At 34.5% G+C, this 11,972-nt stretch overlaps 1 protein-coding gene across 1 annotated transcript in view; it reads right to left on the minus strand.

Annotated features, from left to right (window-relative positions):
* LOC128220403 (matrix metalloproteinase-2-like) overlaps positions 1-11,972 on the minus strand; it is an 89,161-nt gene that overhangs the window by 64,270 nt on the left and 12,919 nt on the right. The gene's annotated exons all lie outside the window — the stretch shown is intronic.

Below are 11,972 nucleotides of genomic sequence, written 5' to 3' on the forward strand. Positions count from 1 at the left end.
AGAATATCCAGAAGGCCATAGCCCATGTGGGCAAATATATATACAATATAGTGTTTTCAGGTGATTGCATGCATACAAATTACAACCCAAAATAACATAAATATCAAATAGGCAAATACATCAACTTCATAAGTTCAGTTTATCAAAATATTTTATAATGCAATCTATTAATTAAATTAACATATCAATAACGTCATATGTTTAATCACAGATAAGTGGACATAAAGGGAATACATGTATATATATACAATAGTTGTGCTATGATGAGAGTTATGTTTGCAAATATCTATAACTGCCTATATCGGAAAACCTATACAAAACGAAACTATAGGAAATCACTAGATCTTTAAATTTCACTTTTGAAATAGTCTGATCTCAATCAGGTAAGATTAGTTAATAACTGTTAATGTAAGATACTTCAAAGAATCATTGAACACTGTGTGTAAATATTCAGTCTAGTAATAATACATACAGAAATTATGTATGTATACATCTAGTCAAAGAATCTGTGAGTCACCCTTGGGGAAAAAGGGGCACTCGTTGATGTTATAAGAATTCAATCTAATGACCAGACCAAATATTTTAACATTTGATATAATTCAAAATAATTATAACAAAACACTAAAAAATGCTATATATATAGTTCATACTTTTAGAATTTGAAAGAACGTATGAAAAATTAGTCAAGCATCACTTTATATACAGTAAGTTTTTCTGATGAATTTCAAATACCACGTTATCAGTTTCAAACGCACATTAAGTGGATGAGAGTGGTCTAGTAGTACAGGTGTCCAAATCTCACCCAAGAGGTTGTAGGTTTGATCCCTACCAGGGGTACTTTAATTCTAATGGCCTCTTAATAAGGACACAGTACTGGCTTCTGCCCAGGAAACAGACTCGAGAGTGATTCCATAGGGTCAGTTTTCGTCACAATCGAGCTAAAATAAAATTGTATAGACATTCTATTTCTCCCACCTCAGATAAGTATTTCTCCCACCTCAGATAAGTAGATCCAATAATTTATCCATGCTAGAAATTCTTATCTTGCCCACGGGCGAAGTTAAAATGCCCGTATCGAACTCCTTTTTAATTGTCGCCACATTGTAATTACCTCCCTTGTTGAAGACTGTCGTCTGTAGAATCATAGAAACCTGGTCTTGTGGCAATATTTAGAATGCTAATTAACTACTTCTCGCTTCAAATGTAACCATAAAAAAAGTATTTCACGCATATTTCAAGAAATAATTCTCCACTCTCCTCCGAACTATATGAAGACATTTTAACACAATTTTGTTTAACTGAGGTGGGAGAAAAAGCATCTACCATAGCCGCTCGTGTAAGATAGGTTCATCCCGACCCTCGCGCAGGGTGTTTTGCGGAGACTCGGTAAACATCGTTTCCGCAAAACACCCTTCGCTCGAGTCGGGATGAACCTATCTTACACTCTCGGCCATTGAAGATACTTATAATCCAATAATTTAACCGTGCTAGAAATTCTTATCTTGCCCACGGGCGAAGATAAAATGCCCATATGGAACTCCTTTTTTATGGTCATCACATATTAATTACTTCCCTTGTTAAAGACTGTCGTCTGTAGCATCATGGAAACCTTGTCTTGTGGCAACGCTAAATAATTATTTCTCGCTTCAAATGTCACAATAAAACACTTCTCACGCAACTTTCAAGAAATAATGTTTCACACTCCTTAGAACTATTTTAAGACCGATTTGACTATTCACATAATCAAAATCACTGCGCGCATATCCATGACAACCACGAATTATCGCATATCCATACGCAATTATTTTCACTAAGAACAAAAGAGTTCCAGCAAAAAATACATTTTTACTTAGTTTTGTTTAACTGAGGTGGGAGAAAAAGCATCTACCATAGCCGCTCGTGTAAGATCGGTTCATACCGACCCTCGCGCAGGGTAAATCTCGTTTCCGCGAAACACCCTACGCTCGGGTCGGAATGAACCTATCTTACACTCTAGGCCATGGAAGATACTTATAATCTACGCATGTGAGTTTGGTTTGTTTCACCCACAACACAAAACCACAATCTCGCGTCATATCGTGCCAACGAGAATGATTAATATACTACATAGTAACTTATTTCACAATCGGTGTAAATAAATAAGTTTAAAACAAATATATGCGTACTTCCCAATCATACCAGCGCCTGATTTATTGGTATTCTTTGTAGATATAAAACTAAGAGAAACGATAGAAAAAACATGATGAGCACATCTCGTGTTGATTGGCAATAGCTTGTAATCTGCTTCATCTATCACTACCAGGAGCGTAGCTGTCTATACCCGAGTACGCGCCTGAATCCACATGATTCTGACAAGAAAAAAACAATCAGTTAAATTTGATGTCTCCGTACTTTAATCCATGATCCTAATATACTGTCCATTTTCCAGTACTTAATAAGCACCTAAGAACGTCCAGAATACACCAGATTGCACCATGGCTTTCAAAATTGTCCGAGGGGGCATGTCGAGACTCTAACTCATAAAAGCAAGTTTAGTAAATTACAAAGAATCATCTTTATTAGATTCGTTTAACAGAAATGAATGTAAATAACTGTTCATTTGAAAAAGTCATTAAATTTAGCCAAAATGTATCATCAAAGCTTACTAGAAGGCAAGTTACATTAAAATGACTTTCGTCAGAACTCTGACTTCAGACTGTTCGTAACTACGGCCCATGGACTTTTTTGTGTGTGTTTTATATATTTCCATACAACTTTTAGTGAGAAATAATACAGAAAATGTTGTTCTGTAATATACTTTGCCTGGTGGATTCATAGCATTTAAATACTTAATATTTATTTTTCGCAAACATTTGCTTGATTTTTTAGTATTCCCTCAGGATATCCCACCATTTAACGGTATAACTATTTTGATTAGCGTGTGGTCTGATTGTAGTGTTTGCATTTGTGTATGTACGCTTATGTGTTTATATGTTTGTGTATCCAGTTGATTGTCGTATGGGTCAGTGCCTTGTGACTTTCAAAAGGTTTTAGTTTTGGAATTTTCGACTTCTGTGCTTATCACTGTAGTTTTCGTTTTATCAATAATGTATTGAAAAGTGAAAGAAAAATGTCTGCACGGCGAGTAACGATGCATAAAATATATGTTTTTGGTCCGTAATGAGGGATGTTGACGAGCAAAAACCGGGCAATAAGGTTTCAGCCTACTGTGAACACTAATTCGTTTATTGGAATTCGTTTGGCTTAGGAGTTGCGCAATATACGAATAAAATTAATATGTTACCAGTGCCATTTACTTACTTCGCCATCAATTATATCATTATACCGTGCAAGTAATACAATGGAGAAAATGAAAACTACAGGGAAAAGGCTGGTGTCGTTCTTGTGCACATTTAGAGCTATGATATATGATATTTCTTTTAAGAAATTCTGTGATCAATAATATGATCTAGCCTATATAAAAATATATGACATTAGCCTCCCAAATCCCTATTATCCTGGTATTGCATATATTAAGCATTTACATTTAGCTCAGATATTTACCATTTGTATAAAATAATAAGCAATATTATGTTTTATCTGTGTTTGTTATTATTTTTTCTATTTTCCTTCTTATATTGCCATGTATCATTGTGACCATAATGATTATTATTTGACATATATGTTTTGTCAAGAAACTGTTATTTCCATGTTAACGACAATAAACTACTCTGTCTGTCTGTCTGATATACTTGCATTTTTATTTTTTTTTAAATTATTTTTCCATTTTTTTGGGGTTAGATGGAATGCAAGATATTGCAGGGGTCTTTCCGACCTTATATGTGCTATAGTATCGTGTACAGTATTTTATTACAATGTATACTCCCTTCTATTTCGTTTCTAAAAGGTATTTAATGCATGTTACACATTCAAACTTGTATTCCGACTTGCACTTCCTAATTTATTTACTCTTTAGTTTTCGTTTCTTTGTGTGGTTTTTTTTTGTGTTTTTTTTTTTTGTTTTTTTTTGTCGGGGGTGGGAGGGTGGTGTGTGTGTGTGGGGGGGGGGGGGGTAATTGTGCTTGTATCATTTAGTATATGTTCAACCGATATTACCATTGCTTTTGCATAATTGTTATATACATATTTGTTGTCTTGGGCTGGTGGCCTTTACCAAATATATATTGAACTTGATTTATCATTATCAAACCTCGGATGAATGACATTGGGCTGTTATCAGTTCACCAAGACATGTAAAACATATTGATGTTTGATGCGAATCTATCCATTCTGTAAACATGACCGTTTATATTGTTCTTTTCTTGCGACTATACAAGCATTGATTTGCTGCCATAGAATATAACCTAGGTATTTTTGCTTCTCGATGTGTTTCTTTTGTGCTTTTCAGTGAAATATTGAGTTTTATCAGTGATATAACAGCAGTAAAACGCATTGTTTCAAGCATGTTGGTGAATAAGTGGAAAATATCAGTGAATGATAACTTGGTCATGCTCGCTCTGGCCAGATATGCAACTATTTTGTGAACTTCGGGTTGAAACTGATATTGATATGATTTTGTGTGTGCGGAAACAAATTTCGTGTGTATCTATTGTTACAACATCTTACTAAAATCATTCTTAAATATACCATACCTGATTATTAAAACTTATTTCGCTTTTTCATTCTTGGATTCTGAATTGCACTGGGAGCTGGTTTTGACAGACATACGTACATAATAGTGACAAAGCACATACATGTAATTATAGATAAAGCAGCACTGTAAATTCTAAGGAAGCATATATCTTTCATTTTGCATTCTGCTTTTGCTAAATACATGTTACTTCCTCTAAACTTGAAAAACAAAATATAAAGATATTTTTTTATAATAAACAAAGCTTCCGTTTCTTAAAAAACTGTCAATCCTATGTCCCAAACGTTCTCTTGAAGCTGAATGTTCAAACAAATGTACAAAACATTACAGGCGAACGTTAATCCTCGAACAATGTTATTGTCACTATTAAATATATTTTCATACATATATAATATGTCATAGGAGCATAAGAGTCACAATTCATGAAGACACAATTTTTTTTCAATGATATGCAGTTAATAAGCATTAGCATTAGTCGCTTGACTTGGATACGTTTATGTGTGTTTCATTATGCACCAGTCACTTGTAACCACGCCCCCCCCCCCCAGGTCCGGGGGTATACCGGGGATAGCCGGGGAAAAGGGCTGTGTTTTTACTTTCCATGTGGCCCCGCATGGCCGGGTGACCGCGGCTGTTTTGTCATAGCGCCAAATTAAGCCGAGATTGGGCCTTATATAGTGTCTCTGGGGTGCGGGGGCATTTGGCCGGGGTTTAACCATCAGTTCGTCCCCGGGTTGGCTGGACCGAAAATCAAAGTCCCGGCTATTCCCCGGCCCTGGGGGCCGTGGTTACAAATGACTGGTGCATTAGGAAGTGACCGCCATTTACGATGTTCTTGGAACGATGAAAATAAACTTTGTCCTGCTGTATTCAATTCACCATACAATGTTTTTTTTTTTTTTAAATAATCTTTTACTAAGTATGTGAAACTTTTTGTTCAATTAAAAGGTAAACCAATGAAAAACAATTTCAGAATGGCTGTTTGATATGACGTCTTTCTCAATTTGAAGTAATCATGGCTATCGTGAACACATATTGCCACCCACGGGTCCCATGCATTACAATGAACGTAGCACAGGATTGTCTCTCAAGACAACATTATTGACCTACAATGTCAGTCATACGCAATTAAATGCTGCGATGCATATACATGTCATAAAGAATCGGTGTGATATACTCCGGGGAAAAAGACCAATCATTTTCAGTATCAGAAGTTTACCAAATTACCAGACCAACCTATATAACATTGAACTTTATTCAGAATACTTCCCAGACAGCAAACATCATATTATAATTCTAATTTATTCTTTACTAATTTGAAAAAAAAAACACACAACATTTTAAGAAAATAATTTTCAGCAAAACTACAGATCAACCGGAAATATTGATCAGATGATTTTTTTAAAATACCCCATTATATGTTTTATTCGCACAAATCATATACAATATAAAGGTTTACTCAAGTATATCAGCGCTTGATTTATGTGTCGTGTCTATATGGATATAAAGCTTATACGAAATGAAAGAGAAATCATTATGGACGCATCTCGTGTTGATGTGCAATTTCTGGGCAATGTCCTGACTTCCATTCTGCTTCGTCTAACACTACAACACGGATGCGAAACAGTGGCTCCAGCTCTTTTAGGAGCTGTATATCAAAAAGAGCCAATGACCATTTCGAACTAGAGCAAAAGAACGGATATCATCATAAAACGTAAGCGTGACTCGTTATTTTATCTAATATCACAATTATCAGAGCTTATTTGAGAAATCGGGGAAAGCAGTGCCATATAAATATGTTTTATCTTCACACGTATTTCGGTTATTCTGTAAACATATTGTTTATGGAGTTTTAAGACCGATTCACCCATCAAATACATGCATGTTTACAAACGGTAGTAGAACATTTTCACCAATTTTCAGCTGAATTTCACTCAAGAAGCTTACATTTAAAATTAAACCAGTATTATCGAGTGTTTTTATTTTGTCGGGAAAAAAATGACCGCCTGTTTTCCGGAATAAGCATGTTAAGCATAATACCTTTTTCTAGGTTGAGCTGGAGCCAAATGCCATGGAGCCACTGTTTCGCATCCGTGTACAATACGTTAAATGGATGTTTGAGTGGTTCAAGGTCTTTGTATTTTTCTATTGAATTTAGATTCTAACTGTAATAGGGCAGACACGTTTAAATTAAAGTGAGTTAGACCACTTATACGTTGGAATGGAGTTGAAACAAACATAACTATCTCTGAAACATTAAACGCCTACCATGAAAATACACACACTTGAAAGATGATTGAAATGAAAATTTCCTGGCATAGCTGCCGGCCAAGGTCAGTTTGTTCTGAACCATGATGTGTTTTGAATGTTTTCTTTTTTATATAAATTAATCGAATGATCAGCCTTCAAATGATCGTACATCAAAACATCAAATTGCCTGAATGAACATATAATGAACATAATAAGCAATTGTATAATCTCTGTACCAAACCGTTTATTCTTTTTATACATATTGTTCCACATATTTTCTGATTTTACATATTAAACGGTGACTGATAAGCAGCCATACTGCATATATAGTTTCTGAAAGATTCTGAAGCGACTTTGTAGATTAAAACTGCATATCACAGATATACCATTTTTACAACGTTTTTACTTTTGTCTTGGAAAGAGCAAATGTTTGCGTAAATATCCGCAAACCGATAATATAAGATTGTTGACCTTAAATCAGGTCGTAGATTTTCCTATTTCCGTATATGAATGTTTTATGGCTTAAACCATTACTAACGGTTTAAGAAAAAATGCATAAAACATCAATTTTTGAACTTAAATATAAAATCTGCGATCTAATTTTTCGTCAGCAGTCTTGTATCACTGGTTTTCATGGACTTTCGCATAAATTGGCTCGTTCCAGTAGAAAAAAGTCGTCAAAACGATCAATCTGTGAGAGTGCAGCTTTAAAAGGTTCAGCAGCTCAATTGACAACAAAAATACATATATCGTTTTACAACTTTTACGTAAATAAAGTATATATGAGTTTTTCTTTACGCATAGTTGATTCCTAACATAATAATATCCATTTGATATTTCGCAAGTATAGCATCGCTTGATTAATGGGAATTCCTTATGGACATCAGGCTTAAGGCATAGAATAATGAAAGTAAAAAGTCGTCTGCATCTCGTATCTATGTGCAATAAGACTTTATTTACTAGACATATCAAAGTGCTTAATTGGATCTCGCTATTCTTAGGATTTGCATATTATACAAATACAATTTATATGCTACGAGAGCAAATAACTTACTTTGCTATCAAATATATGATTTGTAAATATTTTGAACGTGCCAAGACTATGAAATATAAGAATACAATGTTTTAAACGAAGTTGTCTGTTACGTGTGTTGTTTGTTTGTTTCTTGCGACCATATGAGTATTATATTGATGCACTCAAACAGCAACTACGTACTTTCGCTACTTGATTTAATCATTCGATCACATTTCTCTTCAGTATAAGGACCAATTAGCGGTAATTTTAGTTGCGCTACTAAATACGTTTTGTTTGTGTATTTACTACAATCAGTTTCTAAAGTGAGTGTCACCAATGACATTTCCAACCGCACATGTTTACATCTTTATGTGTGTTTGTGTATATAAATATAAAGAGAGAGAGAGAGAGAGAGAGAGAGAGAGAGAGCGAGAGAGAGAGGTATATTTTATTGCATTGATACATATTTGTGTTTAGTTTTGTATGTTTTCCTGGTCAATGATATTGTTTATGGCCTGTTTATCTTAATACAAACGATACGGAAAACTAAATATGCGCATCTCGTGTTGATGTGCAAGTGCTAGATAATGTTATGTCTTACAACGTTCTACATCTACCAATACCATACGGTAAATTATTGTATGAGTGGTTTTATGTCTTATATATGTAAAATTGAGGTTCTTAATGTTATGGGGTAGACACATTTAAATAAACAATGTATTAGACCACTTATTAGCAGGAACAGACACTTTAAATCACAAGTATTCAAATAAAACCAAACACACACACACACACACAACTTTAAAACACATATAATATTTCTGAAATAAATCACCAGAGAGTAAAGTGCCTACCATGAATATTTCTACTATGAAGAAACGAAAGCGTCCTAACAAAGAAGCTTATATAGGTAATTAGTATTTGTGTGTGTCCTATACCACTTGTACTATCGTTCCCTGTATGTCTTATACCACTTGTACATATGTCTTATACCACTTGTACATATCGTACCGTGTATGTCTTATACCACTTGTACATATCATTCAGTGTATGTCTTATACCACTTGTACATATCGTTTCATGTATGTCTTATACCACTTGTTTATATCGTTCCGTGAATGTCTTATACCGCTTGTAAATATCGTTCATGTATGTCTTAAACCACTTGTAAATATAGTTCCATGTATGTCTTATACCGCTTGTAGATACCATTCCATGTATGTCTTTTACCACTTGTATATATCGTTCCGTGTATGTCTTATACCTCTTGTACATTTCGTTTCGTGTATGTCTTATACCACTTATTCATATCATTCCGTGTATGTCTTATACCACTTGTACATATCTATCCATGTATGTCTTATACCGCTTGCAAATATCATTCCAGGTATGTCTTATACCACTTGTTAATATCATTCCATGTATGTCTTATACAACTTGTTAATATCATTAAATGTATGTCTTTTACCACTTGTATATATCGTTCATGTATGTCTTATACCACTTGTGCATATCGATCGGTGTATGTATTATACCAGTTGTACATACCGTTCCGTGTATGTCCTATACCTGTTGTATATATTGTTTATGTATGTCTTATACCACTTGTGCATATCGATCGGTGTATGTATTATACCAGTTGTACATACCGTTCCGTGTATGTCCTATACCTGTTGTATATATTGTTTATGTATGTCTTAAACCACTTGTACGCATCGTTCCGTTTTGTACATATCATTCCGTGTATGTCTTATACCACTTGTACATATCGTTCCGTGTATGTCTTATACCACTTGTACATATCATTCCGTGTATGTCTTATACCACTTGTACATATCGTTCCGTGTATGTCTTATACCACTTGTACATATCGTTCCGTGTATGTCTTATACCACTTGTACATATCATTCCGTGTATGTCTTATACCACTTGTACATATCATTCCGTGTATGTCTTATACCACTTGTACATATCGTTCCGTGTATGTCTTATACCACTTGTACATATCGTTCCGTATATGTCTTATACCACTTGTACATATCGTTCCGTGTATGTCTTATACCACTTGTACATATCATTCAGTGTATGTCTTATACCACTTGTACATATCATTCCGTGTATGTCTTATACCACTTGTACATATCGTTCAGTGTATGTCTTATACCACTTGTACATATCATTCCGTGTATGTCTTATACCACTTGTACATATCGTACCGTGTATGTCTTATACCACTTGTACATATCGTACCGTGTATGTCTTATACCACTTGTACATATCGTACCGTGTATGTCTTATACCGCTTGTACATATCGTTCCGTGTATGTCTTATACCGCTTGTACATATCGTTCCGTGTATGTCTTATACCACTTGTACATATCATTCCGTGTATGTCTTATACCACTTGTACATATCATTCCGTGTATGTCTTATACCACTTGTACATATCATTCCGTGTATGTCTTATACCACTTGTACATATCATTCCGTGTATGTCTTATACCACTTGTACATATCATTCCGTGTATGTCTTATACCACTTGTACATATCGTACCGTGTATGTCTTATACCACTTGTACATATCGTACCGTGTATGTCTTATACCACTTGTACATATCGTACCGTGTATGTCTTATACCACTTGTACATATCGTACCGTGTATGTCTTATACCACTTGTACATATCGTACCGTGTATGTCTTATACCACTTGTACATATCATTCAGTGTATGTCTTATACCACTTGTACATATCATTAAGTGTATGTCTTATACCACTTGTACATATCATTCAGTGTATGTCTTATACCACTTGTACATATCATTCCGTGTATGTCTTATACCACTTGTACATATCATTCCGTGTATGTCTTATACCACTTGTACATATCGTACCGTGTATGTCTTATACCACTTGTACATATCGTACCGTGTATGTCTTATACCACTTGTACATATCGTACCGTGTATGTCTTATACCACTTGTACATATCGTACCGTGTATGTCTTATACCACTTGTACATATCATTCAGTGTATGTCTTATACCACTTGTACATATCATTAAGTGTATGTCTTATACCACTTGTACATATCATTCAGTGTATGTCTTATACCACTTGTACATATCATTCAGTGTATGTCTTATACCACTTGTACATATCATTCAGTGTATGTCTTATACCACATGTACATATCGTTCATTTTAAGTCTTATACCATTTCTGCAAAATGGTGTCTGATGTGTAGCAATACTCAATATATCCTTTTTGAATGATTTAAAAAAACAACACTTTTTATCTAAAAAAAGCGACAACAGACGGATTTTTAGTTTCATACACTTGTTGAGTAAGGAAATACAAAGAATCCGTTTTTGATATACTTCACGCTTGATGGATTTCATAATGATAATCAATTTAAACCTCGCAATTATAGGATTGCTTTAAACAATCAGCCCTGCGTTCAATTACGGTTCACAGTCGCTCACGTTAATAAACTTTACTGTTTTGCTGTAATATCGTAGCGATCATTGTAAGAAGGGAACCAAACTGCACACGTGACTGTTAGCCTAACACAATCGGGGTAGGCTAAATGTATGGAAAACTGTGCAAATGAAAACCGAGTTTGATTATTATATAAAATATGAAAATAATTTTAAACTTTTAATCAGAGCGTTTGATGCTGCTAATTATACACTAACTATACTTAGAAGCAAGGAAATGAAACCCTCCTGGCATGCAATCATTCTACGGTCAAGTCGTTCTGTGCACACATTGCTGTGTATGTTTTCTATTAACTGAATTATCATTCTTCAATGCTCCTTACATTTAATATTGAGCTGTTCTACCTTTGCCCGTAGGAACATATAATGAAAATGGTCGTTAATGTTATCAACTGCGACGGGGTTTCCATTCCTGAATATCAAGCTTAATATATTCTATACGATAATAACATTATATAAGCATCATAGCTATGCAAGCAATATAAATCACAAAACACATAAGTCCGTATTCTACCTAGTTTAATTCACTCTGCTGAGGTCACATCATAACAAGTATCATTACGCAATAGGATAGCC

The sequence above is a fragment of the Mya arenaria genome, chromosome 15 (genome assembly GCF_026914265.1).
Source record: "Mya arenaria isolate MELC-2E11 chromosome 15, ASM2691426v1".
Classification (NCBI taxonomy): Eukaryota; Metazoa; Mollusca; class Bivalvia; order Myida; family Myidae; genus Mya; species Mya arenaria.